The sequence below is a fragment of the Acyrthosiphon pisum genome, chromosome A1, assembly GCF_005508785.2.
Source record: "Acyrthosiphon pisum isolate AL4f chromosome A1, pea_aphid_22Mar2018_4r6ur, whole genome shotgun sequence".
In the NCBI taxonomy this organism is placed as follows: domain Eukaryota; kingdom Metazoa; phylum Arthropoda; class Insecta; order Hemiptera; family Aphididae; genus Acyrthosiphon; species Acyrthosiphon pisum.
In genome coordinates, this window is record NC_042494.1 from 60,457,919 (window position 1) to 60,476,207 (window position 18,289).

At 27.4% G+C, this 18,289-nt stretch overlaps 1 protein-coding gene across 1 annotated transcript in view; it reads right to left on the reverse strand.

Annotated features, from left to right (window-relative positions):
* Positions 1–18,289, reverse strand: part of LOC100168249 (5-hydroxytryptamine receptor 2B) — a 106,252-nt gene that overhangs the window by 13,292 nt on the left and 74,671 nt on the right. The gene's annotated exons all lie outside the window — the stretch shown is intronic.

Sequence of the window (18,289 nt, forward strand, 5' to 3'; positions counted from 1 at the left end):
TTCCTTCGTAATAAATGTGCTTTATTAAATTTATTGCTATGAAATTAAGTGAAATTTCACTCATAAATCGCCTCGTCACATGGAAAATGAAAAACGTACAGTTAATTTATTGTATATTATATCCTAAGGAATTGCACGCTATTTAATCTTATAATAAAACGGATGCATTCTCGACGTCTCTCATTAGTTAGGTATGTGCAGTGGTTATGTATGCAATTTCATATAAAATGTGTGTCACTCTGCGTTATTATTTTAAAATTACATATTACCTACATTTAACTATCATACGACCAATGTCTTAAACCTATCTGTTGAAAACTTGAATAACTTACAAAACTACCGATAAAATAATATATTCAAGATATTTTTTAAAAAAAAAATCTAATAAATATATTTCATTAAAAATTTAACTGAATAAAGAAAAAAAAATATGTCGTAAAGATTTTCTTTTTCCAAATAAAATTACTCGTAAAATAATAATAATAAAAAAAAAAAAAAACGCAATCCGAATTTGGCAGGATACCCATTTAATGGCCATTACTCTTTTGATAGACAGACATTTTACAACCTTACCAACTTTTCTCCGATTTGATATAGGTATAACGGTCATACGTGGAAAACAACAAACTACATTACCAAAAAGAGATTTCCGTCAGTTATATTGTTCAAATATATAGTATCTTATCCACTATTGACGAAGGAAATCAATAAACTGTATATAAATCAACTTCAATCGATATATTTTCTTCCACATTTTTTTATTTTAAGCTTATAATTAATATTGATGATAAACTTTAGATACCTATACATTATACATATATTCGAAAATACCTAAAAACATTTATAATCTAACCATGGTCTCACCTCAAAAAAAACCTATTTCATGTTTTAAAATAAAATATAATTCTACAGTATATAAGAATCCTACAGTGAAATAACAAATCGGCAGATTTTTGCTTTAAATATTGCGTCCTCCACGTGTGCATAATAGAATACTCAAACTTATATTGTTTTTCTTTATTATGAAAATTGTTTAACATTAATATTAAATTGTTCATGGAAAAATAAAAATCAACATAAAAGAAACTAACAACGATTAATAATTGTATTATATTTTTTAAAAAAACATCATTCGTATTTAATATAATATTAATTCACGATATCATTGATTATAATATAATATATCACTGACAAAATGATTAATCCATCATTATATTATGAATTTATGAGTTATGATATTGTTGTACAATTATTATAGTAGACTATGGATTATATCTTAGCTAAGGTCTCAATTTACCGTACTATGTCAAAACAATAATCAGGCACGTGTACAACAACGTACGAAATGCATATTATGCTCTAGGTGTACCTACTGTCTACCCCTTTGGTTCAAAAATTAACATACAATAATTAATATATGCGTAGGTGCGTATAATATTATCCACGAGGAAGATGAATTGTTATTTTCAAATCGATCACACCGTCGTAAAACTTTACAAACATAAATTCAAATAATTATTGAAAATTATATAGGACTTACCTATAATTGTTTTTGTTTTGATTTTTTCGCCGACGGTTTCGTGTATGTTCCCAATGAAAATGAAAAATGGTCAAACCACCATCGGCGGGTTTCGAATTAAAATACGTATTGTATTGTGGTGCATTTCAAAAGATATACGTACGTATAGGTATTTATAACGGCGACGTGTTAAATTTTACTCTGAAATACATTATCTGGGGAATATCTCGTGCAGCTCTGGTTGAATGTTAAATCGCGGATTTTTACAAACAAACAAGACAGAAAAAAGAATTGAAACTTTTTGATTAACGGATGGCATTTTATGCGAAGATACAAACAAGTTTTGGTGCATCTAACCGTCGGCGTTTACAAGTTCCCCGAGGAACTACCAAACCGAGAATTGTATTTTCGGATGTTATACACCTTGTCGAATGATGGAAATTAAAACCCCACAACTATGTTTAAAAAAAAAATTCATTAAAATAAACGAACGCAGTCGTGTGTATAGTAATGTATGGATTAACATTCACATGAGCAACACACTACATATAAAGTCCTACGATTGTAAAACGTTTTTTTCTTCACCGTTTATTATGCTATATAGTGAATAATCTGCCCGGCCAAGCAGTGAGCAGCCGATCTTCCTGACAAATAATATTCTGCGGATCGCGATTTATTTTGTGTGCCGCTTTTTTGTCGTGCCGTTGATATTGCGTGTCTACACGACGATGTAGTCGTTTGATGGCCGCACACGACCGTTTAATGATTTCTAAATTTTAAATACGTCAAACTACTTGTTGCCAATATAATGCTTGGAAGTTTACGTGCATATACGTGCGTTTATTATGTGAGAACGGGTCCCGCCAGTGACCACGTACTCGGCTTATACCGCAAGGACCGGAAGTGCCGACCTATAGGTATCGGTGTATTATCGGTGTATTATCAGAAATCGATACTATCTAAAATAATTATTATTCATACATTGAATATTAAATTGTGAACTAAACCGTTTGCACAGGAATTTTAATCAAATTCAATCTGTACTTTTTTTTTTTTAATTTACCAATTTATTTTGTATATAATAATGTATGAGCTTACACTCACATCAGCCACACACTACATATAACTGAAGTCCTACGATTGTAAAACTTTTTTTTCACCGTTTATTATATTACCCGCCCGGCTAAGCAATGATATCAGCCAACCTTCCTGATAAATAATATTCTGCGGATCGAGATTTATATTGTGTGGCGCTTTTTTGTGGTGCCGTTGATATTGCGTGTCTCCACGACGATGTAGTCGTTTGAAGGCCGCACACCACCGTTTAACGATTTATATTTCGAATACGTTTGACCAGGGCTTGAAACCGATATTCGATACCGATTTTGAATACCGGTTAAAACCGTTAAAAACCTAAATCGATACCGAAACTGAAAACAAAATCGAAAAAAACCAATACCGGTAATCAAAACCGAAATTCAGAAAAATTCAAAACCAGTATTCAAAACCAAAAATCAAATCGGAAAAAATAAATACCGATATCCAAAATCGAAACCGAAATCGGAAAAAATAAATACCGATATCCAAAATCGAAACCGAAATCGGAAAAAATAAATACTGATATCCAAAATCGAAACCGAAATCGGAAAAAATAAATACCGATATCCGAAACTAAAAACAAAATCGGAATAAGTAATTACCAATATTTGATACTGAAAACGAATTTGAAAAAAAAATAATATCGATTTTTGAAACTAAAAACGAAATCCGAAAAAAACACCAATATCCGGAACGGAAATCGAAAAATTATTAGATTAATATCTAACATTTAAAAGGCTCTATACATAAGAAATATTTTAAATATATACCTAATTGAATGTCTGGTGGAAAACTATGAATAGTATAATATTTATACTGCATAATATGGTAGTAAATAATAAATATTGTGTTTATGTAAAATTGTTCTACCATATGCAGAGCAATCAATATTAAATATTAAATACATTATAAGTTATGATCATTTATTACAACATCATAATATGGAATCCAAAAAAATTATTATTGTAAAAACAAATTCGACATGTAAACAGATCGATCGCGGTTTGAGTGTCGTTTCTATTATATTCTATACATCTATGATATTAGATCTCACGTTAGGTACTTGTAAATTATTTTGCACTTAAAAACTTAAAAATGTATAAAATGTTCAATATATTATAGCTAAGGATTTTAAATTTAAAAATAGGTTTCATGTAAGTAGTTCATACTGTAACCAAAAATTCCAAAAATTATATAAACAAAGTTTTTTTTAGTTATTTATCAAGTTAAGGTATTTATCTAGATAAAATAATAGAAAAAAATTATTTTGTATTTTTTCATACTTGATATGAAGTATGCAGTGGCTTTGCCAGAAATCTTCCTAGGTGGGGGGAACCACTTGATTAAATACCATGTAATATTTATTATTTATATAATATAGCATTGCCGTATACTACACAGATCAGGGGGGTGATCGGATCCTCGGTCACCCAAAATACACCACCAGAACGATGAATATTACGATTTATCAATATTTCTACACAGTTAATTTTCCCCTTTAAAATTAAAAACTGTGATCTGTGGTACGTATATTACTTGCATCATTAATTTTATATTTTTTTTAAATTAAAGCTTTTACTCAAATTCGATAAATATACTCAGGTGTGTATGTTGTAATTAAGAATTAAAATAATACTTTTTAGTAAAATAAAACAACATTAAAATTGTTTATAAACAATCAATTATTTATAATCAATCAAGTAAGTAAGTTGTAATCAATGTTAATATCTTATCATAAAACCATACTAACAATTATATTATATTATTTTATTAATTTGAAATCATAATAACTCCAAGCATCTAAATTTTATGGTATAGACCTATTAACTAGGACTTAATACATTGAGTCAAAAATAAAAACGGCTAACTGCCATTCATGATAAGTGAAAATAGTAAATAACACATGAATTACTGATTCAAAGGCCTTGTATAAAAAATAAAGAGTTATTAAAAATTTAATTTTCTATCTATTGGTACCGAAAAGTGAATTTTGGAAAAAATGGACTTATAACAAGTCGTGTGCACTAAGCCATCGACATTTTCGAATTAAATGTAAAATACTGACTACTGTTGAGTATATTTTTTCAAATAATTACAAAATAGTAAAAACTTATAAACGACGAAGTTACGAATTCTGAAAAATTGGTTACAAATCAAAAAAAAATTGGTTGCAAATCATTTTGAAGGTGTATTATGAAGTGGAGTGGCTAACTATATACGTCATAACTATCTAATCATACTAGTGAAAATATTATCATTGATATTATAGTATTTGTAATCAATTATATTATTATTCCATCTACTTGTGGGACAACCAGACGCTAAATCGTACGCCGCGAGATGTGTGGCGATTGGCGAATACACGATATATGTCATTAAAATTATTAATTGTTATAATAATATAATAATAATCTTGGGTTTGAAATCGATATTGAAACTGAAATCGAAATCGGAAAAAATCAATACCGATAAACGAAACCGAAATCGAAATCGGAAAAAATAAATACCGATGACTGAAACCGAAAGCGAAATCGGAAAAAATCAATACAGATAACCGATACCAAAATTGAAATCGGGAAAATTAAATACCGATAACCGAAACCAAAACCGAAATCGAAAAAAATATTTTCGGTTTCAAGCCCTGCGTTTAACTTGTTGCCAATATAATGCTTGAAAGTTTTGTACGTGCGTATAATATGTGGAAATGGGTCCTGCCAGTGAACCGCGTACTCGGTGTGTACCACGAGGGCCGGAAGCGCCGACCGATAAAACTGTCCGTCGTTTCCAAAAATAATGGGAGTTTTGCCGTTTTTAAAAACTCCGCAAGTACAATCTACATCTAATTTTCGATTAATGGACTCGCTACGTGAAAGAATTAGAGAACATTTATCACCCTCAAAACACTGTCTAGACAAAAAGCAAACAATATATAATACATATACGTGTATATATATATAAAGGTATACGAGTTGAGTACACCCGACGTTATAAAATGAAAAGCGAAATTACAACATTACATTCAAGAACTTTCAGCGTTCGAACTTATAACCGTTATCAAAAAACTATTACCTATGCACTCTACTAATACATTTTATTGCATTATATGTATAATTATAGTATTATTAAATAGTGGCGTGACTTATTAAAATAATATCATATTATGTGAAAACTTATAAAAAAATATTAAAGTTAAACAAAGAAAAAATAAATAATATTATGTACCTATAGTACCTACCTAGCGGCTAACCACATGTGTATTTTCAGTAATTGATACTATCTAAAATTATTATTTACACATAGAATATTACATAGTGAACTAAGCCGTTTGCATAATAAATTAATCTAATTCAATATGTACTTTTTTTTTTAAATTTTCTAATATATTTTGTATTTGTGGGTATATAAAATTATAATTCCATATTGTTATATTATAATAGTAGCTTTCTCCTATGCCATTATATTATATGTTTTTAATACAGTGAAGATCAAATAGCAATCATGTAAATTTTAATAAAATATAGTAAAATACGAGTTATGAAAAGTCTTTTAAACTGTTTTCATACATCATAAAAATTTAAAAACAAAATTAATTTTGCAAAATTAATTTACATAGTTATTTGAAGTTTAAAAAACTTAATGTTATAGAAAATTCACCTATTTTTTTTTTAAACAATGATTTCTTTGGATGAAATATCTTTTTTAAAAAATCTTGTTTGGTGAAAATCATTAACTCAATTTTAATTTTTATATTAATAGAATATAATGAATAGATCGAAGTATTTATCGAAATATTTGATTTACACGACTGTTTTCGGCTCGAAACCAGAAGGTGTTCTCCGAAAGCTCTAAAAGTTTTTATTCAATTAAAATACAGAAGTAGGTATATCAAAAATAGTACTTTGGAAATTATGGAAAATATATTTCAGAAGTAGTGTTCCATAAAATGTATTGATGAGTTACATCGAATATAATTTTTAGACCCAGGCTCTAGAAATAATATTCAATTAGAGTGTTTTAAAATGTATACAAAAATAAAATTGAACTAAACTTTAATACTGAATTGTAAGAAATATACCTGTATAATCAATACTATTTGATATTTTGCATATAAAATATTACGAATAATTTGAACCATGTTTGTACATAATGATTTATGATCTAGTTGATTTCAGTTTGAACTTGAAAATACTCAAGATTTTGTTAAGAAAAAGGGCGCTACTTAATAAGTATATTATATTAATTACTAGGTATATACTGCTGTTTTTTTATTTAGATATATTTTTGGATAAGACAAATATACTGTAACATCTGAAATTGTATACGTATAAATTAGGTACAATAAATGTACAATGAAGAGGTCACATGGCCGCATTTGAACTAAACCCTTCAATAGCGGACACTATTTTGTTCCTTCACTACACATAAGTTTCTTGTGATATAATGTATTGTATTTCTTTTACAGAAATTTAGATTGGCCTATTTTGTTTTTCACGAAACTATTTAATTAAAAAAAACTAATATATTATACAATAAATATAACTAAAAATAATATGTTCTTGGGATAACAGATTATCACTGTATGTGGAAAAGCCATTACCATTTATCACTAGAACAGCTAAAGTTACAATACATTTTAAATTACATACATGTTTGTGAGTTTTTGGGTCACACAATCCACAAACTTGTTTTTGTATGTCTATTATATTTTAGTTTCATAACTTATCGTTACTTTGTTTTTGCAATAATTTTTAGGCAATATTGTTTTAAAACTGGGTATTAGTAGACCAAATCAGAGTTGCAACATTGTCTTATTGTACCTACCTAGGAATATGTTTAAACTAGAAATATATATAGTAACATTGAAATAGGAAGTGATGTAGTTTAGATATTTTATTAGACGATTCGTCTAAAAACCAATTTTATGTCAAGTATTGTGCTGTATTTACCCTAACTTATTGAAATTTCCTTAAAAAAATTTTAAGAATAATTTTATAAACCATCCCGTCGCGAAACTTTCACTAATTATAAATTGTAAGGGCAAAATGTATATTTAAACCATGAAATATAAATCCTTTTCAACAATGGTTCAGATATTTGAAAGAATACTGCCAACAGTATCAACAGAATAAAATTAACAAAACAAAATAACTCACGATTAAACTAAATGCAAATGAATCGAAAGTTTAAACCAAGTGGATTACTTTTATTCATTACAGTAATTATTATTATGCCACTGTTATCACGGTTTAAATACGAAAAATATAGTATCGTCGACCAACACTGATGCCATAAAATTAATAAATAAAAAAACAATGACAAACGGTAATAATATTATCGTACAATTAGGTACCTACCCACGTATTAAATGAGACGCGCACCTGTCGTGGTTATAACTTAGACTGATGAATATTATAGTAGTTGGTCTTAACGCTATACCATGTTGAACCAGAAACACTCGTGGCACTTCTGATTATATAAATCATTCAAGCATTGATTGAAAACGTGTATTAGGAAAATATTAAATGTATACAATGTTGTTAGTTGTACCTATAATTCGTGTGTGTAGTGATTAGGTACCTATTTATCTATATGCACACTGCAACAGCGATGGTTCGTAAACCGTATGGGAAAAAAACCCCAGAGGTCACTGAAGTTGATCTGCTGTATAGTACATATCGAGTTTACCTCGTTAATGAATAAATCACTGTAATGGACGTGTTAAGTTTGAATTCAATGATGTATCGTTGCACGCGAAAAACGATTATTAGCTGCAGATATGGTGTGCCAGCGACTCTATTTCTTAGGGTATTAATATTATTAGTAACTTAGTTTTCTATAGTTAATACGGTAGGTTTAACTGCCATAAACAAAGCATATTATCTTATGTTATTTATTATTAACGATAGTGTTCCGTATGCATATATTATACAAAAATGGAGCGTGAAATATGTACGTTACCTCATCAATCGAGAACGGCTGGGCCAGTTTGGCTCAAAGATGTTCGTAATTGCCAAGAGAAAGTTTTTACGAAAGAACATTTTAGGAAAATCTACCGGAAAAGTAGGAAATCTGGATGTAAAAAATACAACAGTGGCGCAACAGTATATTATATATTGGTTGCTATTGGTTAATCGGGCATGTTTGTTGATTTGTATTGTTATTTTTTGTCTATATATATATATACATATAAATTAATGTTTGTGTGTAGATTAGACCTCTGGGAAGGATACAGGCTAATTTATAAATGATTACATTTGTTTTTTTTTATTCATCTGATATTAATACTTACGGTTAGGTTAGGTTAGGATTTTGTATTAATTGATTATATTAATCCACCATAGATGGAATACGACAAACTTGGTATAACTTTGACACTTTAGAGTTAAATCATACACTTACGAACAAACAGCACTGGGTCCACGATCTAACGCAGGTAGATTGCCTACCTAATAATATACGGCTGCGAATCAGAATTTTTATTCCGGGCAACGGAAAAGTTAAGATAAATTTTGAACACCATACACCGAATATTAAATAACGAATTGAATACAGTTTGAGTCACATAAAGTTGGTAAATTTAACAAGCAACAAAGTGCACGGGATCAGCTAGTATTTTGTAATAATATAATGGTGAGAATAAGATCGTGGTATAAGCAGTTTAAAATGTGTTTAATTATATTGAAAATTATACCTGAGCATATAAAAAATAATTTTATACGCATGGAAAAAATAAATATGGATTTTTATTTTTCAATAAAAAGTACCTACAAGTTACAATTTGCTACCAGAAACCAACGTCAAATTTGAACATTGAAGGAATGCTCCAAAAAGTGACTAAAAACCCAAAAACCGTCATCATTGTAAAACCAATAATATATACCTATCATTGCTCCAATGCTCCTCTCAAAATCTAAAACTACCTGATTAGCTTATAGCTATATAAATATTAATCATATTGAAAACGTATCTGCAATACTATGTTTTTTTTATTCATGACTAGATGTTATATGGGAATATATGAGTTCTCAATTTTATAAGTTTTTTTAAAATATATCGAACTACGGTTAGTTACTGGTACACTGCGTATAGTACAATAAAATATTTGGATTTTCTGATGCTTTAAGTTTTCTTCCAGATGATAAAATAACTTCGTACAATGTGAATAATTACTAGTTTGGTTAGTTTAATACGTAATGTATATCAACCTATTATATTATAATATTATGAAGCCTATCAATCAAAAGTCATCTTAAGTATATTTTCATTGTGCAGATTAAAGTTTTTAAACTAAAACCAATAGGCTCTAGTTAATAATAACTTATATTAATAATTATTATACTAGGTAAACAGTAGGCACACCTAGAGCATAATACCTGTATACTTATAATAATAACTTTAAAAATCATAGGAATTCGTTAAAAAAAAATGCTAAATTTTACTAGAAAAAATCAAATTTAAAAGGTAAATAAACACGGAAAAAAGAAACGGCTTATACCAATTTAACATAAATATAATGATGGTAGGTAATGTTAACAAAGTGTTATTAATTTATATGTAAAAATGTTTTTGTAATAATTTTTTTCGACACTTCAAGAATATAAACTATGCGTGTCGCTAATACTTAATAGTGTTCTAAAATATATTCATCATTATTAATTATATTTTAAAATGTTTTCTTACTAGACATTTAAAACGAGATTCAAATATAATTTGTATACATTTTTATTATACTATAGTTTCAAATCTAATCACAAACGATAGACAAATATATAATGTATATAAGTTATTTCTTCGTTAAAAATATGAAATCCTAAAGCCTACAGGAGAACCGAATTTTCTCCAATACTCATTTTTGTAAATATTATATGATATTGAGTTGAATGAGTAACTTATGATATTTTATAAATAAAAATCCAGTTTTTTAATTTGTTGATGTTAAATGTATATTTATAAAAATAAAAAATAATTTTCTCATAAAAAATGCATTCTCTTTATATACCTACATTATGTTAGAACTTGAATTAAAAACAAATTTACATAATATTATATTTCAAAACAATTTTAGTCTTGAGTAAACATCTTAATAATAATATAACAGTTTGAATATTGATAAAGGAAAGAAAAGCGTTTAAATATATCACAGTAAAATAATATTTGTACCAACTCAAATATATATTGTAAATAACTCAGTTTATATAACATTATAGTTCTGGACATGTCTCGACTACCATACTATTATTTTAGATTTTGAATCATATTTTTTATTGCATACCTACTTAGCTATGTTAATATTTTTTTACGTAAATATTATCAAACCTCATTAATATACGTTTATAAAACATCTTTTTAATTCAGATTAAAATGTATAAGTATATAACGCTGTTTAATATTTGTTGGTTACTTTAATCTACTAAGCTGTATTTAGAGTATAACGTGTGTTTTACTATATTTTTATTTTGTATCACGATTTCGTATCAAACAATATTTTAATTTAATTAAAACCACATAATATTTTGTTTACCCTAGATGTTTAGTAAATAAAACATAAAAACATTATAGTTAGATTTTTTCTAGTTGCCGTACAAATTTTCTCAAATATAATACCGTGTCTAACGTTTTCTCTGGATTTTAATTCTATACTTAGATAATATATTCCTAACATCATTATTCATATGCAATGGTTTAAAGTGAGTAAAAGTTATTCATAAATTATAAATACTTGATAGCAAACTGTTACCAACTCCTTTCGCGCCGCGGTGATAAATTAATTCCGTCCAACTCGAGTGTCATAAAAATTAAAAAGTAACTACCCTTTTGTTAGGACTACCTACACATCAATGATTTTAATATAAACATTAAACAATGCACAATAATGGACGACTACGAGTTGGCTCCCAATAAATTGCCGAATATTGGCATCTGGGTAATATATATTATAATAGGTAACATACGAATTGGTTACCGACTCGTTTACAGGTAAGTATAACATACAAGTTGGTTCCGATGAGCTTTCATAATGATGATAAAACTATGTTAAACTAACTCGCCTAAATTTACACCGTGAATTCTAAACCGTCGAAAAAATAATTTAGAGTAACTTTTAAAAGTTTCATAAACAAACACTATTTTCATTTTGCTGAGCATCTCTAAATTATTAGACAAGTAAAATTTACACAATTTTTTTCCCAAATCATTTATACAAAAAATTTTAAAATCCTCTCTACGATTTTTTATTAACATCGCAAACATTTAACGCTTCATGTAATAATGTTTTAGGTAATTTATGTAACTTATTACTGATTGTCTATAGGGTGTCTTACTCTAAAAACATCATGAACTGTTCAATAACACTATTTCTTTTTGTACAACTCCACCGTTAACTGGTATTTCCAGATAGTTTTTTTTTTTTTTTTTGGTTATCCATACATAAAATCATTAATCACGTTGTGTTTTTTTAATTTTTTCATTTATATTATCAATCCCATTTCAACGCACGCACTTATGTTTTACACATAACAACATAAAAGCGTACTAAATAAACAAAAATGTTAATAATTAATTGGTTTCATATATTTATCACTAAATATAATTTTATTTAATGTTTCACTAAAATTTCGTGTTTTCTATCAAAACTAGAAATTGCGTATATTTTTTCTAAAATATAATCTGTTAGGTAATTGAATTATTGTGATCATTACATTCAATAAAAAATTTTTTAGTAAAAATTAAAAAATCTAGTACAAATTGTGTAATTGTAGTTACATTGTTATATACCTATAATTATATGTAATTGATAAAAAATATAATTTGTGAAAAATATTATATTTTTTAAATCACTTAATTGTTATAATTTTTAAGTTTTACTCATTTGAATGACAACACACATTTTTAGCTAATCCAAACCAGGATATTTTTTGGAGTATTTCGATTCATAATAATTTAATTTTGAACTAGTTGTTAATTAATTATAATATTTAAAATCTACTATAGTACCTGAGTACCCTTTGGAAATGTAGGTTAAGCCAACCAAATTAAGAGCTATAAGTGCTGTGCCTGTAAGTATAATAACTCATAAGTCTGTATAACTTTGGAATATGCTAAAATGAAAAAATAGAAGACATTTTAAGAATGGAAAACAAAAGAGACAATGCTATGTTACGAAAAACATATTGTATATATAAATATTAATATTCACCGTATAGCATTTTACGGGGAGATTTCGCATTTTTTGTCCACGAATTCTCGCCTTACACAAAATATTTACCGTATTTTAAAATTACAGCGAGTTTGAACACTCAAAATCTGTTTTGTCTTATTCAAAAATATTTATCGTGAAATTTTTTTTCCCCGACAAACCTTATTATAAAAACTGAAATAACTATTTCAAGTATAGAACACATATTATAAAATAAAAGATTTTTTTTTATTGTTATAAATTAATTCCTAATTATATTTTACACACATTTTCTTATTTCTCTAGTAAAATGTACATATTCTTCTATACGATCATGAATTAATAAACAATAAGCAGTAACACCTGTAAGCGAATCTGAAACATCAATTTCCAACTGAACATCCACTGCTGAGGCTGTAGCCGGATCGTTCTGTTTCGAAGTATCGGTGACTATAATTGGAGCGTTTGCTAGAGCCTATATGTACCTTTTACTAGAGAAGTAAGAAAACTTGTGTAAAATATGATTAAGAATTAATTTATGACAATAAAAAAAATCTATTATTTCATAATTTGTGTTCTGTACTTGAAATAATTATTTCAGTTTTAAAATAAGGTTTATTGGTAAAAAAAAAATTGGTGTGTGTTACCCGGTAAATATTTTGTGTAAGGAGAGAATTCGTGGACAAAAAAATGCGAAATCTCCCTGTAAAATGCTATATGGTGAATATTTTTGTGTGCGTGGCGAATAGGTGGACAACTTATGTGAAATTTTCCCGTGATTTGTATCACGGTATAATCAGTGTGTTCGAGCGGGATATCCTCCTTTGAACGTTGAGAAATTACCGCGGTGAAAAAAAAAAACGTTCTGTGAACATGCAAATGTATGCTACTTCACGGACTAATCGGTTATCAGTTACTGAATAAATTTGTCCTGAATCTCAGTCTATTGTCTTTTATAAAATTCAAAATTCTAGTTTCGGGCTACAAAGCTAGCTTTTAATAGAATAAGGATTTTTATTTTAATACAATTATACAATTAAGGTAGTACATTTTGACACAAATGTAAAACAAAAAAGGTATTGTTATAACTAAAATGTGATAATATTTCTAGACGCAAGATCAAAATATGTTCAGAATTATAATAAATTTACAACAAGTCAAAAAAATAAATATATTTGCCATTTATAACAACAAGTTGTCCAAAACACAAAAATAATTATTACTAAATATATATACATAAGACATTAAAATATTAAGTTATATTATAATATAGTTCAGTACATGAATACATTTAAAACTATTTATGTTTGTAAGTCATTTTGTGCAGAAGACAACGGGAAACCGTTGCACACTGCACAGTATAACTTCCCTGGTACATAACAGTCTAAACGGTTGAAAAAAATATTTTACTGTCTTCCGTGTCGCCAAGCTAACCTAACCGTTGTAATTATTAATATAAAAAAATATTTTAAATGTAATTTATACAACAATCCCAACAGTTACTGTACAGTTTATTTTAACCATATAGGTGATGTGTCAGCACAACATATTTTAAACTAATAGCTATTTATATTTTTTTTTGTTTAAAAAAAAAAAAAACTATGCGCACCAGCTTTTTACTTTAGTCTTAAATGAAGGTCACATAAAAATATTTTTTTTATTTATATATAATACGACACATCCAATTATAAAATTAATTAAAATATTTTATTTTTATATTTTTCAAGTTTTTCAAATAAAACACCATGTTAATATGTAACTTGACTAGTTATAAATTAAGTAATGTAACATACCACCGTATCTGTATGAAACTTCACACTTTATATTATATCATTCTAATATGCCAACAAGGTGATTTTTATAAGGTATACTCATTTTCGTGTAAAGTTTTAATATTTTTAGTAATGTTTTTTTAACATAATTTTATATTATTACAGTACAACAGTTTTGACATCATACTCCTCGGAATATTATCTCAAGCATTTCAATACATATAAAAATCTTATGTTATAATTAATTTTGGATTAGCGAGTCGGTGAACCTACATTTCGAAGGATACCTTTGTGCCACTCCAATCAGGTCACCTGAACTTTAAATATCTATAAGTAGTTAACTAGCTAGGTACTCATTGAATTTTGTACCTATATTTACATTTTCAGCTTTGGAACACAAATTCAAAAATGATTGCTATTGTTCAAAAATAAAAACTTAAAATTTAAAAATAACGATTAAAATGTCCAAATATTATTTTCTTTTTCAAAAATACTGTTCTATAATAATTATTGATTTTAATTATATAAAAAAAATATTTCTAAAAACGTATTAATACTTTAAAAATAAAATTGTTGTTTATAAACCTACCCAGGTTCAATAGGTGGTTCGGTGAGGACAGTGATTATGTTATTGCAGAATATCAGTAAAACAAAATTAAATTAATTCAAATTGATATGTTTACTTGATGCAAAGAAATACTTCTCAACTAATTGGTTAATATTTGGTATTACCTATTTGTATATAATATGTGAATAACAGCATTAAAGTACTCATAATACTCAGTGAGTTTAATTAGACATAGTCATGTTTGTAGATGCCTGTGCTAAATGGTTAGATCGAATACGAACAAGTTTCATATAGGTCAAATAATAATTATTTCCAAAATTAATTGAAACAATTGAATATTAAAATCCACGTTTTGAAGATGTAGAAAATTTACTTTTGTGCATAATATTTCCTTGACATAATTATGTATTTACTTAATTTACCAATGAGGAAATTCGATAAATTATAAGCCGATATCACAAAAAAATTGAATAGTATATATATATAGATGTGTCATAATTTAATTAATATTTTATTTGTATTAAAAAATAATATTGTTTGGACATATTTCCCTTACTGGATATGTATTTACGCATACATTATAATATAGGTTTATATGTATTTATTTATACGTTTAAGTTAAGTATAAGTTAAATAAATAAATCATTTTTTTCTTATAATAATAATCCAAACAAAAACAAAGCTCACGCATTAAACACTAAAAACGAGTTCGTATTGTAAAAATGCGGTTTCCTAGTCGAGAAAATTCGTTAAAACCACTATGAAAAAAAAACCCCATCGGTGTTTATTACCACTTCTCCTATATTAACTACTGAACGTGAAGTCTAACGGACTGTAAGTTTTTCTAATACAAAAAAGTTTTTCTTCGAATTCAGTTTTTATAGTAAATTGTATGTAACTCGTTAAGATGCCGTTTTAGTTACTGTTGTGATTGTGGTTACACTAACTAAATCGGTACCTATATGTTAGAACATGTTCATGATTTTCGTCGGCTATATAACTCGTTGAACGGTCAGTGGAAGATATGTATATATCTATCTAAACTGGTTGATTATTTTAACTGTGAATATTAATTATCTCAAAATGTATATTAACGTTTATGAAAATATTTATCCGCCAAATATACCTAACCATAAAAAAAGGCTCAGATCCCCTTTAAAAATAGTCGGCCTATCAAAGTAGTGATATTTACATTGGGGCCAAGTCTGATATTTCTTTAATCAATAACGTCAATAGGTACTCAAATATACATTAATTTGCAACAAATCTCTTTTTATTTTATTGCTTAAAACTCGGCCAGTTTCTTCTGATTTTGCCTCTCTAACGATTTCAAAAACTGAAATAGATTACAATCGCCCACTGGTTATTTTTCATTAAAACTGGCTAAGTAATAGGAAATAAAATTTAAAAAGATTTGTTGCATATGAATGTATTTGTGTATTATAAGGTTAGTGATCAGACTTGGCCACAATTTATAGATATCACTACTTTGATAGGCAGACTATTTTTGAAGAGGATCTGGGACTTGGTCCTTTTTTCTCGGTTAGGTTTGTCCAACCTTTATTGGATATCATTTCTTTTTACTGGCTTCTGCATAGTGGGAATTGTCTTTTATTATTATGAGGCACTATAATAATATTGTGCTGGTTTTGAACAAATTTAAAAAAAAAAACGCCCCTGTATACCATTAAAGTGCCATTCATTTTGAGAAAATTGCAATTTTTAGATTTTTTCCTTTACACTATAAGAACTACCTTTGTGCCAAGTTTCACGTTTGGGTGAAACACGGGAAGTGCCTTAAAATTTCAATGATCAGTCAGTCAGTCAGATATTTTTAGTTATTTAAAGTTATTACGAAATAAAGGTTTTGGAAAAACATCATATTTTTATGATTATGTTGTTTTCTAATGACTTCGAATTTCTATAATTGTATTTTATTCAAAAACGTTAATATTTTTCGATACAATTATAAATTACACTGTTAAAAGAATCGGTCTGTATGTATATTATGCAAATTGTATTTGTATTGTTATAAAAATATGATATTTATTTTTGTGTTATCATGGATTACAAATTATCTCACTTAATATTAATTTGTTTTATAGAGGTAGGTATATACACTTATTTTACGCAACGTGAAAATGTTTGCTTATATTTGTTTTTTTTTTTCAAACATAAACTATAACATACAATTCAAAATATGTGAGACACGGAAATGTATTTTTGAACAAAACTCACGATTTCTAACTCATCGAACAAAGTGATAGGTACATCAATAGCAATATAATATAAATTATAAATTTAATAATTGTTTAACGGCAGGGATTGTATCGTTTAAACTATTGCTCGTGTACAAAATTATAATATCGATTTCGCGGATAACATAAGTCGGTGGTACCTACCTACCCATACACTCAAAGCCAGATTAAGGGGGGGGGGTCTAGCTAGGACGGAAGCCCCGGGGCCCTATCAAGTACCAAAATTAAAGGGGCCCAAACAATTTTAAGCTGATACACATTTTTTAGTGATTTTATGAAGAAAAGTTTTCCTATATTTTAAAAACCATTTTTAATTTATTGACAAAAACAACTAAATAGTAAATATCTACAAAAGCACTATGGTAGAAAAGACGCATTTTACTGTTATTTAATATTTTCATTGATATCAATAATATCATCAATCGTTTAAAATCGTATTTATGTACGCAGAGAGCTTTTTCTAAATTAACTAGAGTAAAAAAAATGTATACAACCAGTCAAACCCAAGAAAACTTAGACATACAAATAATTTTATATTCTGAGAATGATTCATTAAGATAATTGGACTTAAATAAAGTACCAATAGAGTTGGCTTCAAGTAAAGCAAGAAAAAAATTTGTTTGATAAAATGGTTTTTGTTTTATTTATTAACTTTTGTTTGATATTTGTTGTTGACGAGTATACTGTTAATAAATTTAAAAATTATTATAAAAATTTGAATTTAAACTAATGAAATATGAAGTATTAATATTTATTATACTGCAATAAAATGAGTATCTTTATAGACATAAATTACATTTACCTATTAATTTTATAATTTGCAATTATCAATTTGTGAAATAGTAAGAAAAATGTATGTTCCTCCGAGCATAGCGATCGGCTTTGTAAAACGTGTTTTGT